This window comes from Macaca nemestrina, chromosome 15, assembly GCF_043159975.1.
Source record: "Macaca nemestrina isolate mMacNem1 chromosome 15, mMacNem.hap1, whole genome shotgun sequence".
Lineage (NCBI taxonomy): Eukaryota > Metazoa > Chordata > Mammalia > Primates > Cercopithecidae > Macaca > Macaca nemestrina.
This window is the reverse complement of record NC_092139.1, coordinates 18,353,109-18,369,954: the sequence shown is the minus strand read 5'-3', so window position 1 is coordinate 18,369,954 and position 16,846 is coordinate 18,353,109. Positions and strand designations below refer to the sequence as shown.

The 16,846-nt window shown below is 39.8% G+C and overlaps 1 protein-coding gene and 1 long non-coding RNA gene across 18 annotated transcripts in view; one reads left to right on the top strand and one right to left on the bottom strand.

Annotated features, from left to right (window-relative positions):
• The window catches only part of LOC105496473 (zinc finger protein 334), a 51,807-nt gene that overhangs the window by 7,627 nt on the left and 27,334 nt on the right, over window positions 1–16,846 (bottom strand). For 13 of the 17 annotated variants that reach the window (XM_024797504.2, XM_011766930.3, XM_011766933.3 and 10 more), the window contains 3 exons: window positions 16,159–16,298; window positions 5,515–5,702; window positions 229–4,736 (listed from right to left, as the gene is read on the bottom strand). The gene's annotated coding sequence lies outside the window, so the exon portion shown is untranslated. Of the gene's footprint in view, window positions 1–228; window positions 4,737–5,514; window positions 5,703–13,062; window positions 16,299–16,846 lie in introns of those variants that run through there. The other 4 variants (XM_071079186.1, XM_071079187.1, XM_071079190.1 and 1 more) reach the window with 4 other exon arrangements.
• On the top strand, window positions 11,608–15,167 carry LOC139358439 (uncharacterized). Its single transcript, XR_011613280.1, has 3 exons — window positions 11,608–11,670; window positions 11,770–11,861; window positions 15,099–15,167. It is a non-coding gene; the product is annotated as an uncharacterized lncRNA (long non-coding RNA).

Genomic DNA, 16,846 nt, shown 5'->3' with positions numbered 1-16,846 from the left:
CCTCAATATGAGACATAATTATGAATATGATCATTCTTTGGCCTCATTTCAAATTTGTATAATTGAAATTCCTGTACTATAGGTGGCACTGTACTAAGTATTTTCGATAGTTTCACTTGAAATGTATAGATATAAACACTTGGAAATAAAGTCAAGAATACACGCTAACCTGATGACAGTACTTATTTCTCTAGAGATGATCAACGTAAATGGGACTTCTTGCTAATATTTTACTCTTTTTATCAACAAAAACATGTATTCATTTTATTTGATACATAATTAAAAATTGACCATGTGAAAATAATGGTATCAGTAGACAACACTATACCTGTAATAAGAAAAACCCAGAATCATAATTGAAAACTATCCCCCAAACTGGGAGGGAGCCAAGAGACCAAAAAATGAGTTAGGCAAGTCCAGTTTGGCAAGTAGATGAGTTTATTAGGACTTACATATATGGCACTCCTGGACAGCAGGGGGACAGCTTTAGAGATCCACCCTGCCTCCCAGCCCTAAGCTACTTTTTCATTTTTTGAGACGGAGTCTCGCTCTGTCGCCCAGGCTGAAGTGCAGTAGTGCGATCTCAGCTCACTGCAAGCTCCGCCTCCCGGGTTCACGCCATTCTCCTGCCTGAGCTTCCCGAGTAGCTGGGACTACAGGTGCCCGCCACCACACCTGGCTAATTTTTTTGTATTGTTTAGTAGAGACAGGGTTTCACCCTGTTAACCAGGATGGTCTCAATCTCCTGACCTTGTGATCCGCCTACCTCGGCCTCCCAAAGTGCTGGGATTACAGACGTGAGCCACCGCGCCCGGCCCCAGGCTACTTTTAAGCAAATTTTCTGGCTTTTTGCCGACCATGTGTGCAATAAGACTGTTTTCTTGTAGATTCTTAGATACTTTCTGGGATGCTTGGGTTCATAGGGACACCTGCTCCTTGGCTGGGCACCATGACCTTGGCTCACCGGCTGGCCTTCAGGGTTCAGGCAGCAGACATACACCCTTAAGCAAACTGATGGGGGACCCATCACACTAGAGTACCACACTTGCTTAACCATATTATGAATGGGTTGGAGAATTCTAAGCTGTCTTTGCCCTTGGCTGGTGACTTCTCATATCTCATCCTCACAATTGCTACCCTTAAAATAGGGACAAGATTCACCTCACTCAGGCTTTTGTATGTAAAATAGTAGAGCTCCCAGAGCTCCTAGGATAATGCCCATCTAATATAAAATAGGTGCTCCACAAAAGACAGTTAATTTCAACTTCTCTCATTTTACAGAGAAAGAAACTAGGGCCAAAGAGGGACAGTGAGTTTTTCAAGGCCCTACAGTAATTTTTATGAGTTGAGACTGAAGCGTAGGTCCCCTGGCTGGCTGCCAATTCTCTCCCACTAGGAGATCTCCCACCACTCCCTTATTGGCTCCATCTTTCCTCCTCCTACCTCGCCTTCCACCCAAATGGTCCTTCAAGTGAAGCAAGCACTAATTCCAGGTCTCAGTTATTTCCTTCCATTTTACCAGAGAGGAACCCAAGGGACAGAGTCGGTTGAGACAAGTCCAAAGATTAAACACTACCCTTTTATGCCAATTATATTTTACCTTTTCTTTACACTTTAACCACCCAAGCATGCATTCATAAACACTCTATTTTATGCATCTGTAAACACTCTATTTTAGCTTTGCCTGTTACTTGAAGTCCAGGTACATGAAAACACACTTCACATGTTCCCTTGTGTCCATGTTTGTGACATTTGTTCATGTTACCATGTTTAGCATGTTATTTTTATTACTGTACAATATTTCAGTATATGAGTATATTGCCATGTAATTATCCATTCTACTTCTAATGGATGTTTGAATTTTTCCAGTTTATAGACATTATAGTGCTGCTATGAACATTCTTGTACACAAATTCTGGTGAACAAAAGCATGACTTTCCATAAGATATTACCTAGGACTGTAATTGCTAAGTTATAGGGTACAGATATCTTCAATTTTAGTAGATAATGCTAAAATGTCTTCTTTTTGGAAATTGTAAAAATATACTCTTCACCAACAATGTGTGTGATTCCAGTTGTTCCACATTCTTGCCAAAACTTGGTATTGTCAATCATTTTAGTTTTAGCCAATCCTTTTAATTTTAGGTGGTTGTGTGGTACCATGTCATTTTGAGATTAATTAGATTTCTCACAATTACTGATAAGGTTGAGCACCTTTTCTACACCTATTGCCCATGTTGATATTGGGTGTGTGTGACGTGCCGATTCAAGTATTTTGCTGATTTTTAAAATTGGGTTGTCTGCTATCAATTCAAAAAGGTTTTGTGTATATACAGTGTAAGAACACTGTGTCAGGTGTATTTATTGCCAATACTTTCTTCCATTCTTTGGCTTGCCTCTTTTACTCTTAAAGGTGTCTTTTGAGAACAGGAGTTCTTAATTTTAATGTAGTCAAATTTATCAATCTTTTCCTTTTTGGTTAATGTGGTTTTGTCCTATTTAAGACATAATTTCCTACTTCAGATTCATGAAAATATTGTCCTATTATATCAGCGAATGCTTTGTTTTACTTTTCACAATTAGACATGAATTCACATGTGATTGATTTAAGTATATGGTGAAAGGTAGATTTATTTTTCTCTCATATAATTTCCCAGATGACTCAACACCATCTATTGAAAAGACCATTCCTTCCTCACTGCTCTGCAGTATGGCTTTTTTTCATAAGCTATATAGGTTTATTTCTGGGTTCTATATTTTGTTTCTGTCCTTTGATTATCTGTTCTTATGCCAATACCATACTTAATTACTGTAATTTAAAAATAAGTCTTAATATCTGGTAGTATAAGTCTCAACTTTGTTCTTCAAGATTGGCTGGGCTATTCTTGGCCTTTTGCATTTCTAGGTACATTGTAATGTCAGCTTATCAATTTCCACTAAAAACCTTGCTAGGAGTTTGATAGGGATTGCATTGAATTTATCAATTAACTTGTCAAATCTTGACATCTTTACAGTATTTAGTTTTTCAATTCATGGACATAGTAATCACATTTATTTAGGTCTTTAGTTTTCCTAAGCCCTCCAAGTGCCCACTCATGTCTTTCTGGCATAATAGCAAAGTCCTCACTTTGACTTATGAGGCCCTAAATGATCTGTTTCCTGTTAACTCTTTTGACCTTCTCCCCTGCTACTCCACCCCTTGTGAATGTAGTCCAGCTATGGTGGCCTTCTTGCTGTTCTAGACCCTGAGGAGACAGCAGTGAACATATGCAAAAAGCTCTCCCTTTACGAAGTTCCCCATTCCAGTAAGGAAAACAGATAACAAACCATATCAATAAATAAAATACATAGTAAGTTAAATGGTGATGTGTAGAAGAGAAAAACATATACAGTACGGAGAAGAAATACGAAATGGCAGGAGGTTAACATTTTAGATAGAGTGGCCAAGGAAGAGCTGAGAAGATGGCTTTTAAGTCGATATTTTAAGAAAGCGAGAAAAATAACCATGTGGATTCCAGGAGGAAGGGTCTCCCAGGCAGAGAAATCAGAAAGTGTAAAAACTCTAGGACAGCCTAAATAGCTCCTTGTGTTCAAGGATCGGTAAGAAAGCTACTGAAGCTGAAAAAGAAGAGGGGTAAAGGATTAACAGGAGAATAGCTCAAGTACGTAGTGTCTCATAAGGAAGAGTGAAGATTTAGGCTTTTAATCTGGCTCACGTCGGGGCCACCAGAATGCTTAGAGCAGTGAGTAACTCTGTCTGAACTCTGTTTTAAAGGGATTGCCCTGACTGCATGGGGGCAAGGGTAGAACCAGTAATCCAGATGAGAGACGATGGTGGCTTGGATCAGAGTCGTATCAGTGAAATCATGGGAAGAGGTCAAATTCTTAATATATTTGGCAGGTAATCTGACAGGATTTGTTGATTACTAGATGTGGATATATTAGAAACAGAGAAGTCAGGGTTGACGCCTCAGCCTAAGCAACTGATTTAATTCTTTTGGTAGTTGTAGAGCTATGCATATTTTCTATTTCTTTCTGGATCAGTCAGTCAATTTTAGTAACTTCTATTTTCTAAAAGTTTATCTATTTGGTCCACCTTTACTGGCATAAATTGTTCATCCCTCTCTTTTATGGTGTTTTAAATGTATGCATCATTTATAAATAAAACTTATTTTTATTTGAAAGGATTCATTTCTTCTGTTTATTAGGCTACCCTCATATTCCAGTATTCATTATTTGTACCTTTCCTTTTCTGTTCTAAGTAAGTTTCAATAGTGTTAATTTTATTAGTCTTTTTAAATAACTGAATTTTGACTTTGTTGCTTCCTTGCATTGTATGTTTTCTATTTCAGATTGCTATTTGGTATTCTTTGTTTATACTTTGTTTTGTTGTTCCAATATCTTGAGATAAGTGCTTCATTATTACTTTTTTCTTGTATTCTTTTCAATTGTATGCATGTAAGATGATAAACTTCTCCCTAAGAACTGCTCTAACTGTACCTTGATAGACAGTTCTTTCTTATGATTCAGTTCAAATTATCTTTTTATTTCCTTTAGTTTGATAATCCCATTCAAGATCATTCATTCTTCATCTCCTTCTTTCCTCACTTTCCCAGATTTTAATCGTGCATTTAAAAATGGAGAACATATTATCTAAATACAGGCTCCTACCTGCTAAGGATACATTCGTCAATGAACAAGATAGACAAATCCTGGTCCCTCATGGAGTGTACATTCTAGTGAGGAAGACAAACCAATTACAAATGTATAGGGTAGCTATAAAGTTGGGAAACATGAGTAAATATTTTACTTTATGTGAGCATGTTTTATAATCAATTAACACCTGCACTTGACAGAGTAGGGGAAGGTCACCCAAAGTGAGTCTACTGTGATTGTATGTTACCCCATTATGCCAGAATGCAGAGGGACTGGTTTGATGATTAATTTTCAAAGATGGATTGGGTGATATGGCCACATGGAATTGGCTGTGGATTCTCCAGATCTTAAACTCATCAATTACTTCTTCTGAGGGATGCTAAATGCACTGGTGAGTCTTGTGAAAATCAGAGTCAAGGCCGGGCGCTGTGGCTCATACCTGTAATCCCAGCACTCTGGGAGGCTAAGGTGGGTGGATCACGACGTCAAGAGTTCGAGACCAGCCTGGCCAACATGGCGAAACCCTGTCTCTACAAAAAGTACAAAAATTAGCTGGGTATGGTGGCACATGCCTGTAGTCCCAGCTACTTGGGAGGCTGAGGCAGAACAATCATTTGAACCCAAGAGGTGGAGGTTGCAGTGAGCCAAGACCGTGCCACTGCACTCCAGCCTGGGCAACAGAGTGAGACTCTGCCTCAAAAAAAAACAAAAAAACAAAAAAAACAAAAAAACACGGGGAAATCAGAGTCAATGCACACTGAACCACACATTGCTAACTAGGGAGAAGAATCTGAATATATTGTAACATCGGTAAACAATTTTACATATATATATATATACACACACACACATACTCACCTATATCCAGGATTTATGGCCATCATGTAGATTGATGAGGAGTCAACGGCCAGAATAATTTGATCATGCTGATTCAAGGCCACATCTGTAGGAGTTTAAAGTCCTGTATAGAGGCCTACCACCTCTGCAAGATGCCTTGAAGTCTTTTTGCTCAAATTCTCCCTTTGTATATTGGGGCTAAAGCAAATCTAGAACAAAGAATTACTGTCAAGGCTAAGTGTAAAGTATGTGAAGTATAAAGAGTAAAATGCTAAACAGACAAAGTCTTCAATAGATACAATGACTGCATAATGTATTGCTCTAACCAGGGCACCTTTGGGGGCAAATCGGGGTGCAAATAATTTCTCTAATTGGCACAAGCTTCTATCACCTTGGTTAAATTAGGAGCTATGGTAACCCACATCAAAAATGGTAGTTTAATGAGAGAGATAGAGAAAAGAGAAGAGGGGGTGAAGGGACAGAAAGGAACAGAAAGAGAGGCATAGATAGATTATCAAAGCTGACAGGAGCTTCCAGTATCATCCAGTACTTATTCTCACCCTGTGGTTTACATGCCCTAAGGAAACTGTGGGTCTATTCCAACAAGGAAACCACAGGATTTACTTGGCATATCTCCTTGGAGGACAAATTATACTTAATGTCACATAATAGAAGCCATTACTATTCTATGAAAAATATAAATACAGAGCAAATCACAAAATCATTTATTAAAAAAAAAAAAACTAACCTTTTCAATAAATGGTGCTGGAGCAATTGGATATCCACAGACTTAAAAAACCAAACCTTGACTTAAACCTCAAACTTTATACAAAAATGAACTCAAAATGAATCAAAGACATAAATGTAAAACTACAAAACTTTTAGGAAAAGTTAAAATCTTTAGACTGGAAACAAAAACGTGATCCATAAAAGAAGATATTTATAAATTAGACCTCATCAAAATTAAAAACTTTTGCTCTGTGAAAGACAAGTGAAGAGAATGAAATGACAAACTACAAAGTGGGAGAACATATTTGCAAACTACACATTTGACGAAGGGTTGGTATCTAATATATACAAAGACCTCTTGACACTCAACAGCAGGCCAGGCGCGGTGGCTCATGCCTGTAATCCCAGCACTTTGGGAGGCCGAGGCGGGCAGATCACCAGGTCAGGAGATTAAGACCATCCTGGCTAACACGGTGAAACCCTGTCTCTACTAAAAACACAAAAAATTAGCCGGGCGTGGCGTCGGGCGCCTGTAGTCCCAGCTACTCTGCAGGCTGAGGCAGGAGAACGGCGTGAACCCAGGAGGCAGAGCTTGCAGTGAGCCGAGATCCCACTACTGCATTCTAGCCTGGACAACAGAGTGAGACTCTGTCTCAAAAAAAAAAATCCAATTAGAAAGTGGGAAAAAGACATGAGAGGATATTTCACTGACAAGGACACACAGATGGAAAATAAGCACATGAAAAATGTTCAACATCATTAGCCAGTAAGGAAATGCAAATTAAAACCATAGTGTGATATCACTACATGCCTATCAAAATGGCTAAAATAAAAAACAGTAACACCACTAAGTGCTGGCAAGGATGTGGTGAGACTGGATCACTCACACATTGCTGGTGGGAATGTAAAATGGTACAACCACTCTGGAAAACAGTTTGGCAGTATCTTATGTGCAATTACTCTACAACCTGGCAATTTTACTACTGGGCATTTATCCCAGAAAATAAAAACATATGTTAACACAAAAACCTATACACTAATTTTCATAGTAGCTTCATTTGTAATAGCCCCAAACAGGAAGCAGCTCAGATGTCTTTCAAGGGTAAATCATTAAACAAATGGCATACATCCATACCATGGAATACTTCTCGGCAATAACAAGAAGCAAATTATCAATACATATAGTGACTTGGATGAATCTCCAGGGAATTATGTTGATGATAAAAACCAATCCCAGAAGTTATATACTGTATGATAATATTTATATAACATTCTTGAAACGATAACATTTTAGAAATGGAGAAGAGATTAGCAGTTAGTTGGGACAGGAGAGAGGGTGGGGGGACAGTGGTTGTGGTTATTGAAGAAGCAAATGTGGGTAACACCAGAGATCCTGGAGGTGATGAAAATGTTCTGTAACATGACAATGGTGGTGAATACTAGAACCTACACATGATAAAACTGTATAGAATTAACACACACATACAAATGAAGTAAAGCTAAGGAAATCTGAATAAGATTGGAGAATTTTATCAACCTCAATATCCTGGTTTTGATATTGTACTATAATTTTGCAGATAACTGCAGAGAATAAAATGTGAAAAATAGGAGGGTACAGGGAATTGGTGGTTGAAGCTGGATAGGTAAATGTGGCAGGTGGGGAAGGCACCGTTTTAGGAATCTGCACTTTGGCTAGGTGTATGTCGTCAAAGAGCCTAACAGTCTAGTCTTTTTTTTTTTTTTTTTTTTAAAGCGACAGGGTCTTACTCTGTTGCCCAGGCTAGAGTGCAGTGATGTGATCATAGCTCACTGCTGCCTCGAATGCTGGGGCTCAAGTGATCTCACCTCAGCCTCCCAAGAAGCTCGGACTATAGGCACATGCCACCATACCTGGAATTTTAAAATTGTTTGTAGAGACAAGGTCTTGTTATGTTGCCCAGGATGGTCTCAAACTTCTGGCCTCAGGAAATCCTCCTGCCTCAGCCTTGTAAAGTGCTAGGATTACAGGTATGAGCCACCATGGCTGGCCTAGAGTCTGGTCTTTTAGAGTCTGATGGATTTGAGGATGGAGCTCAGTGCTATCCCTCACCAGCTGTGTTACTGTGGGCAAAATTGCTTATTTTTTTAATCCTCCCTTTTCTCATCTCCAGAATAACAAGATTGCAAAATAATAATTCCCTCTAGGGTGCCTGTGTCAGTTAATGAGATCGTGAATAGGGACACGCTTAGCACTCAGTATCTTCCTGCAGCTTGCCAAAATAGCCACAGTGTATACAAAAATGTAAGTATCTTTCTGTATAACTGGGCTACAAACGATGGTAGAAAACATAATCATACCACTCCAAGGTCATTTCACATCTTCATGTTTACAACAGGCTATTCTGAAATAGTCATTCGATTGAGAAATTAAATTCTGTTTTCAACATTCACATGTGCTCTCTGGTACATTCTCTCCTCTCAAGCACTCCCTCTCCCTTTCCTCTGATTTTGCCTCAGAATTACGGTTGTCAATGAAAAGAGTCAAACTCTGTAAAATATTTGAAGAGATGTATTCTGAGCCAAATATGAGTAACCAATGGCCCATAACACAGCCTTCAGGAGATCCCAAAAACATGTGCCCAAGGTGGTCAGGCTACAACTTGGTTTTACACATTTTAGGGGCATAAAAGACATTAATCAATACAAATAAGATGTACATTGGTTCAGTCTGGGAAGGTAGGACAACTGGAAGCCAGGGGCTTCCAGGTCATAAGCAGATTCAAATACTTTCTGAGTGGCAATTGGTTGAAAGGGTTAAGTTATTGTCTAAAGACTTAGAATCAATGGAAAGGAATGTCTGGGCTAAGATAAGGGATTATGGACACCAAGTTTTTATCATGCAGGCAAAGTCTCCAGATAGCTGGCTTCAGAGAGAATACATTATAAATGCTTCTTATCAGACTTAAAGAGTCTTCTCTCAGTAATTTCAAAAGGCAGGAGGGTATAATGAGGCATGTCCGACCCCACTTCCCATCATGGCCTGAACTAGTTTTTCAGGTTAACTTCGGAATTTACTTTGCCAAGAGGAGGGGTCCATTCCAGCGGTTGGAGGGCTTAGAATTTTATTTTTGGTTTACACAGTCTTCGTGCAGGGAAGCACTTAAAAAAAAAAAAATGAAGGAACAAGGGAATGTGTGTCAGGTCTGGGTGCTGGTGGCTGGGCCCTGCTGGCCTCTGTAGGGGCATTTCACCCCTTTGGGTCTTTGGTTTAGGCTTCAGTCCTGCTGCATCCTCTGCTGGGGTCGTTTAGTCACTCCCGCCTTTGGATGCAAGTGAGCATCTGGGCCCACTGTCCTCCTATGAGGCCTCTGGTCCAGATGTCCTCACCCTATGCTCACCTCATCCCATCCCTGGCCACTCTCAGTCTCTGGCTCTCTGTATCACTTATCTATTACTGCTAGAACAAATGCCTGCAAACTTAGTGGCTCAAAATAAAAACTTTTCTTAGAGGTCTAGATGTTAGAAGTCCAAAGCAGGTCTCATGGGGCTAAAATCAAGGTGCTGGCAAGACTTGGTTTTATACATTTTAGGGACACAAAAGACATTAATCAATACAAATAAGATGTACATTGGTTCAGTCTTTCTGAAGGCTCTAGGGGGGAACCTGTCTCCCTGCCTTTTCCTGCTTCTGGAGGCTCTTACTTGTCTTTTATTATCTGATTTTCTTGCCTCCCTCTTTTAAGGACCCTTTTGATTATATCAGACCCACCCGGATAATCCAGGATAATTGCCCCAACTCAGGATTCTGTAAGCCAAAACAAAACTCCCAGGCCCCCCAACAGACTGAACAGGGAGTCAAGTGAAACCTGAAAAATGATATTCACAATCATGATGGGAAGGAAGGGAGGTTGGACACACCTCGTTATACCCTCTCCCTTTTGGAGTTCAGCAGAACTAACCAGCATTAACACTAAAATAGAGATCACGAGACTGACAAAACAGACTACGGCAATAAGAGATCAAATTCCATCCTGACTCTGGTGTAGCATCATATGACAGATATCAGACCCTGAAGGAAATCAAAATATTTTACCCCAAAATACATTTCTCTGACATTTTGAAATGGCCCTGCAAAGCTGTCTTTTGTGGGGAACATTCTGCATCTGTAGAGAACTTCCATTAATGCAGCCCAGTCTTTCTGGGATCTAGGAGAGATTAACTAAGAGTCTGACAACTTTAAGGTCTGAAAAGAGACATTTACCATCTATTCTCGCTGAAGCCTGCTGCCTGGAGGCTTCATCTACATAGTAAGAACCTTGGCTTTCACAACTCCCCCCACCCACTTATCTTAACTAAAGCATTTCTTTCTACTAACTTCAAGTCTGTAGTTTAACTCTTTCAACCCATTGCCAATCAGACAATTTTTGAATCCACCTATGACCTGTAAGCTCCCCAACTCTTTGAGATGTCTCACCTTTCCAGGCCAAATCAATCTATTCCTTACATGTATTGATCTATGTCTTTGCCTGTAACTTTTGTCTCCCTTAACCATATAAAACCAAACTGTAACCTGACCTCCTTGAGCACACTTTCTCAGGACCCCCTGAGACTCTTCCTGGAGCCACGGTCACTCATATTGGCTTAGAATAAACTCCTTTACATATTTTACAGTTTGGGTTTTTCGTTTACAATTATTAATCACGTTTGCCAAGTAAGGTCACATATTCACAGGTTCTGGGGGTTAGGATGTGGACATCTTTGGGGGGGCAATTGTTCCGCCTTCCATACCATCCTATTATTCCCAATCCCTTTCTGGGACAAGCAGCACACACTCGATTCCCCCAGGTCACTGATGGGTCATGGGGAAGTGGAGGTGCTACTTTACGCTGTCCTACTGCTCAAAGTGCCAAACTGCCTCTCCTCTTCCATGCAGCTGCCTCGTGGGGGTGAGAGGCAGCAGGTGAGGCCTCTTATCTCAGATATTCAAGTGGAAAGAGTGGCACAAGCCTATCTGGGGTGTGTGTTATATGACATCATGCCTGGGGTACATAGTAGGCATGAATAAAGAGCACTGGGGAATTTTCAGGCTAAGCCTTGATGTGACAATCCTGCATTCCCCAATCCTTCCCTGTTCCCACTATAATCAGGACCAACAGAGCTGAATCCTACAGGTAGTGAGCTGGGCTTGATTAGGAAATGAGAAGGTTCTGGGTGTGATGATCTAGGTTCTATATAGGTAGGCTCAGATGCGCGCTGGGCCTGCTAGCTGTATTGGAGTTGATCTGAGAAGGTGAGTTCAAGCTCTGTTTCAGTGGGTGGCAGGGAAAGTTTTGTTCAAGACAGATCTGGAAAACAGAGTCTCACACTTTGACACATAGGGAGAGACACCAATATCCAAAATCCCAGCTGCTGTAGCACACCCGTGGGCTCTCCTGAGGGCCCAGAAGGAGAGAGAACCTGAAGGCCAAGGTTGGTATGCTGTTACGGATTTCTGGTTTCCTCTGTGTGTGTGGTTGGGCGTGGGGGTTGCGGTACCTGATGTCACATACTTCTGTCCTCAATTTTAAGGTGTGGCTTCTCAGGAGTCTGTGCTCCCCGAGAACAGGAGGTGAAGAATGAAAAGGAAAATGGCTCGGTCATTTCTAGAGGTGATATCACAGGTGAATTGCTTACTTCTGATTTCCTTCCTAAAATACCAATTTACAGCGCAGAAGACATTTTGCATTTGTTCCACAAGGGTGCAGTTCCCCATTCTGGTGATGAGGTGACAGTTAGAGGGGCAACAGAGGGGACCTAAATAACCCAGAAGCTTTCTTTAGTGACCCAAGATTTAGTATTCATTCAACAAACTGCTCAAGCGCTGACCCAAGATTTAGTATTCATTCAACAAACTGCTCAAGCGCTGACCCAAGATTTAGTATTCATTCAACAAACTGCTCAATGACTGCCCCAAGATTGAGGATTCATTCAACAAACTACTAAAGGACTGACTGACCAAGGGGAGTCATCAGAGCAGGTCTTCTAGGCATGAATTTGTTTGAAAATTTTCAGGCTGAAAAATAGGAGTCCCCGGGGATAGTGAGTTCAGGCTGAAGTCGAACAGCTTGCACGTGTTGGGGGTGCAGGGAGCAATGGCTTAACTTGGTGTCAAATCTATGGGAGAGCTGGAGCAGTGCACAGGCAGTCAGGTGGCTGGGATGAAGGTGGAGGGATGCCCCCATATTTCTGGGTAACAAGAGGGCACTGGTCCTGACAGACTTAAAATCCAACACATCAAACTATGCTAATTAAAATAACATAGAAATGATAATACATTGATGGATAAACAGAAGAAAACAGAAGGCCAGATACACATTGTGGTAGAATGAACAATCTCCCCCACTCATTGCAAGATGTCCCCATCCTAGTCCCCATCCTGGAAGCTGCGAATGTGTTATTTTACATGGAAAAAGGGACTTTGCAGGTATGATTAAGTTGAGGATTTTCAGATGGAGGTTTCTCTTGGGTTGTCCGGGTGGGCCTGAAATGTAATCACTGGGTCTTTGTAAGAAACACAGGGGGATGCTAAGTTGCTGGCTTTGAAGACAGGATAGGGCTGGCCACAAGCCAAGGAATGCAGGTGGTTTCTAGAAAGCTAGAAAAGTTGAGGAATCAGATTCTTCCTAGAGCCTGCAGTGGGGACACAGCACTGCTAACCCATATTGTACTTCTGAACTCCAGAACTGTAAGATTATAAATTTGTGTTGTTTTAAGCCATGAAGTTGGTAGTAATTTGTTACGGCAGCAGTAAGAAACATTCATTTCCCACTAATCCACATATTTAGGGCCACATATTTAAAAGAACTGAGTAAATGACGGAGATCATGTTTACATTAGAGGACAGGCTGATTTAATCGTGGCATTAAATAACAATGTCCAAATATAATAGCTAGAATTCCACTGAATCATAAATGAATTTACCAAAACATCTTTTAAAATGAAGTCTGAAGACATTTTCATCCCTCAGGCAGACCTGAGTTAAATTTTACTTCTGTAATTTTTAATTTTTGAAATTATATAAGAAATCTATCAATGTATGATGTTCTTTTTAACTATGCAGATGAAGAATTTTTTCAAAGTCCTTTTTAATCGCTAACCCTACTCACCACTGTCCTCAGTTTTATACACAGTAGATCTTTTTTTATTGGTATGTCTATATTCTTTAACTTTTTAAGTTTTGTAATTTATTTTGGAGATGTTTCCATAGCAGTACACATAGATGGCCCTTATTCTCAACATCTGCAATGTGTTCTGCAGCGTGAATTGTCTTGTTTTTGGACCTTTCTCCTGTTTACAGATCTCTATGTTTGCAGTATTTCAGTGGTAGACATAATGTCGCCATGAAGTCTGCATATTCTTGAACTTTAAGAAAGCTATCTAGACTTAGAATTTCTGAGTCAAGGGCATTCACCTCTAACCATCTGAGATGTTAACAAGTCATGCTCCAAAAGTACTATGCAGACTTTGAAGTCCACAAATCAGTGTGACTGATGGCTTGGTTCCATCCCTTAGAAACACTGCATAGTATCCAGGTTTTAAATGTTGTGACTGTCTTGCCAAAACAAGCATGACTTGCTGCTAATATTATGTGCATTTAATTGAGAACAGTTTATCGACTTATTATTTGTATGCTTTCTTCAGTGAACTTTTCATTCATATACTTTAGGCATTTGTCTAGTCTGCAGCTTCTATTTTTTTTCTTATTGATCTGTATAAATTCCGAATTAGTTCCTTGTTGGTTGTACAACATACTAATTTGTTTTTTCTGTGTCCCTTTTATTTTTTCAGAGAGCTTTCTTTCTCTTTATAAGGTCGATTTTATTATTTCCTTTTATCTGGCACTTGAGTCTTTAAGAAATTTTTCTATTGTAAGTTTGAAAATCCTCATTTTGAAACATTTTGATAGTTTCAATAATTCTCTTTTATTTCATCTGGAACATATTCTCATAGTCAGGGAGGGATCTTGCTCTCCCCCTACTAATGGATGTTCAGTTATTACCTCAGTATTCATTGAACTGTTTCCCAACAGACTTGCAGGTCATCTTTTTTAGGTAGTAAACATTTCTATATTTGCATCTGTTTCTGGGCTCTTTCTTTGTTCTCATCTGTGCTGATGACATTCCTAACCCACTCGAATTACTACAACTTGACTCCACACTATGGCAAGAACAAGACCTTCATTAACTTTTCATGTAAAAACTAGTCTGTCACATTTTTCCCTTGTGTGAAAATCATGTATCCATTTATCACATTTTACAAAAATAATCTTAATGGATTTTTTTAAATGGAGAGACTATTGAATTTATGTATATACTTGGGAGACCTGACATGGTTCTAGTATTACTTGCAAAGAACTTTTGACTGCTCATATTGAGAGACTCTGTCAAATCTTTAGTTTTGACTGATTTATAATACCGGTCCAAAACCCAGTAGGTTCAAGACTCAAGAAGAGCTGCTGCTTAAGTTTCAGTCTGAAGCAGAAAGAGAACGATGTCCCAGCTCACACTGTCAGGCAGGACAAATTCCCTTATCATTCTGCCTGGGTGCGATTCTGACTTAGAGGTATTTGGTCATAATCCCACAGATGGTAGCTCTACCCTACTGACTCAGCCATGCATGTACACCAAATGTCTGTTTCCTTAGCTGTTACTTTATCATGAGGATAAGTAATTTTGTCTTCCTAAACTCTACAAGAGTAAATAATACTTTTATTGTTTGCACTTTGTTATAGTTTTTTGGCTACATACTCGAACGTATCCTTATATCCTGTCTGCCTCCTTAGAATGCCCAATTTGAAAGATATCTACCGGGGCCATGTGGAGGCATGTATACATACAAAATACAAATTGTTATTTCAGGAGTTGGTGAAATTTAGAGATGTGGCCGTGGTCTTCTCACCAGATGAGTGGGATCATCTGAACCCTGAAGAGAGAAACCTGCATAGAGATGTGATGCTGGATAACTGTAAATACCTTGCGTCTTTGGGTAAGGAAGGTCTTGTTAGTTCATAATTGCCCATGGGAGGATTTTTTTCCTTCTGTGCAAATATCTGCAAAACTCCCTGAAAATGTTCAGTTGAATTTTATAACTTCATATTCTTCAGTAAAGCATTGTAGCTCTGTTTTAAGAGAAGACATTTTCGTCTTGGGATGATACAAGCTTCCTATTCCCCATTGTCTTCAAAATCATCACACCATTCTCCAAAACTATAGTCTGAGGCTGTCATATGCCTAAGAAACAGCTGGGGAATGGTTTAAAATGTAGATGGTCTTTTATATAAAAACACTGCTTTAGAGGTTCTGGGAAGATTGAGATGTTAACAAGATTCCTCATCACCAAAAATGTGGGTCTAAATTCTGTAATAACCACAGCATGGTCAATATCATTTATTTTTCTTAGGAAACTGGACTTATAAGGCACACGTGATGTCCTCTTTGAAGCAAGGGAAAGAGCCCTGGATGATGGAGAGAGAGGTGACAGGTGTTCCCTGCCCAGGTAAGAAGCAGATGGAAGTCATCACAGCTCACACCTCAGCTCAGAGTAACCTGGACACTCCCCCTCCAACCCCCACCAAGAGGTGATAGGAGAAGAGCTTTCCCCTCGGCTTCTGTCCTTGAGTTTCCAAAGGAATCTTTATCCTACATTTATCACTCTCCCTGTACCCTTTTTGTTATAACTCTAGTCTTAGGACAGTAAGTGGTGTGCTGGTAAAAGTTTGGAATTTAAGTTACTACCCAAATGGATAAAAGGATGAATAGCTGAATTGGTCAGAAAGCTTGTCAGTGATTACAATGAATGAACGGGTTAGCTCGGAAAAGTATTATGGGAGGTTTTTTTTTTTAAAGAAAATTCTGGAGAGAGACTTTTTCTCTTTAGATTATTAGGTTAGAGAATGACAAATGAGAAAAACAAATTTACCATCTAGTTGGAAAGAGATGACTACCTTCATTAACAGAAGGTAGAAATTGCCAGAATGTAAGATGATCCAGAGATTTCAGAGAAACTTGTTTCTCGAGTTTCAGTGCTGACATCAGGGAAGGCAGCTCATTCATAGGCTCCTGAAAGGGGATAAAAAGCTGGGTTAGATGATGATGAATTTCGGTCTGGAGTACCATCTGATCTGAAGAATAAAATACCAAATGCATTTAAGCTATGGCCATTTTGGAAAGTGGACTGGAATCCACTTATTAAAGATTTTGTAAGACTTGTTCACAAGAATTCCACATAACCCTGCTTATTCTTTAAATACTTAATAACTTGGTCCAAACTCCTCTCCTACCCCCAAACTACTTTTCTCTCCCTTAAACTTCCACTTTTTAATGCACCCCTGAACATTTTTCTATCAAGTTATAGTCGCTTTCACATTTACTGCAAGACGTTTTTCTGACCTCTCTACTGCCGCCTTGTGGCTTTAGAACGCAAATCCGTTTACTTTGTTTTGTGACATATTTGAACAAAACCATGTATCCTGTTTAGGGCTGGCAATGTGATAGTGGAAGGGCTGGAAATGGGATATAAAAATTGAGTCAATCAATTGTCACTGTTGCTCTAGTCAAGACTCCATGATCATTTTGTATAACCTTCATTTCTAATTCATTATGTCATT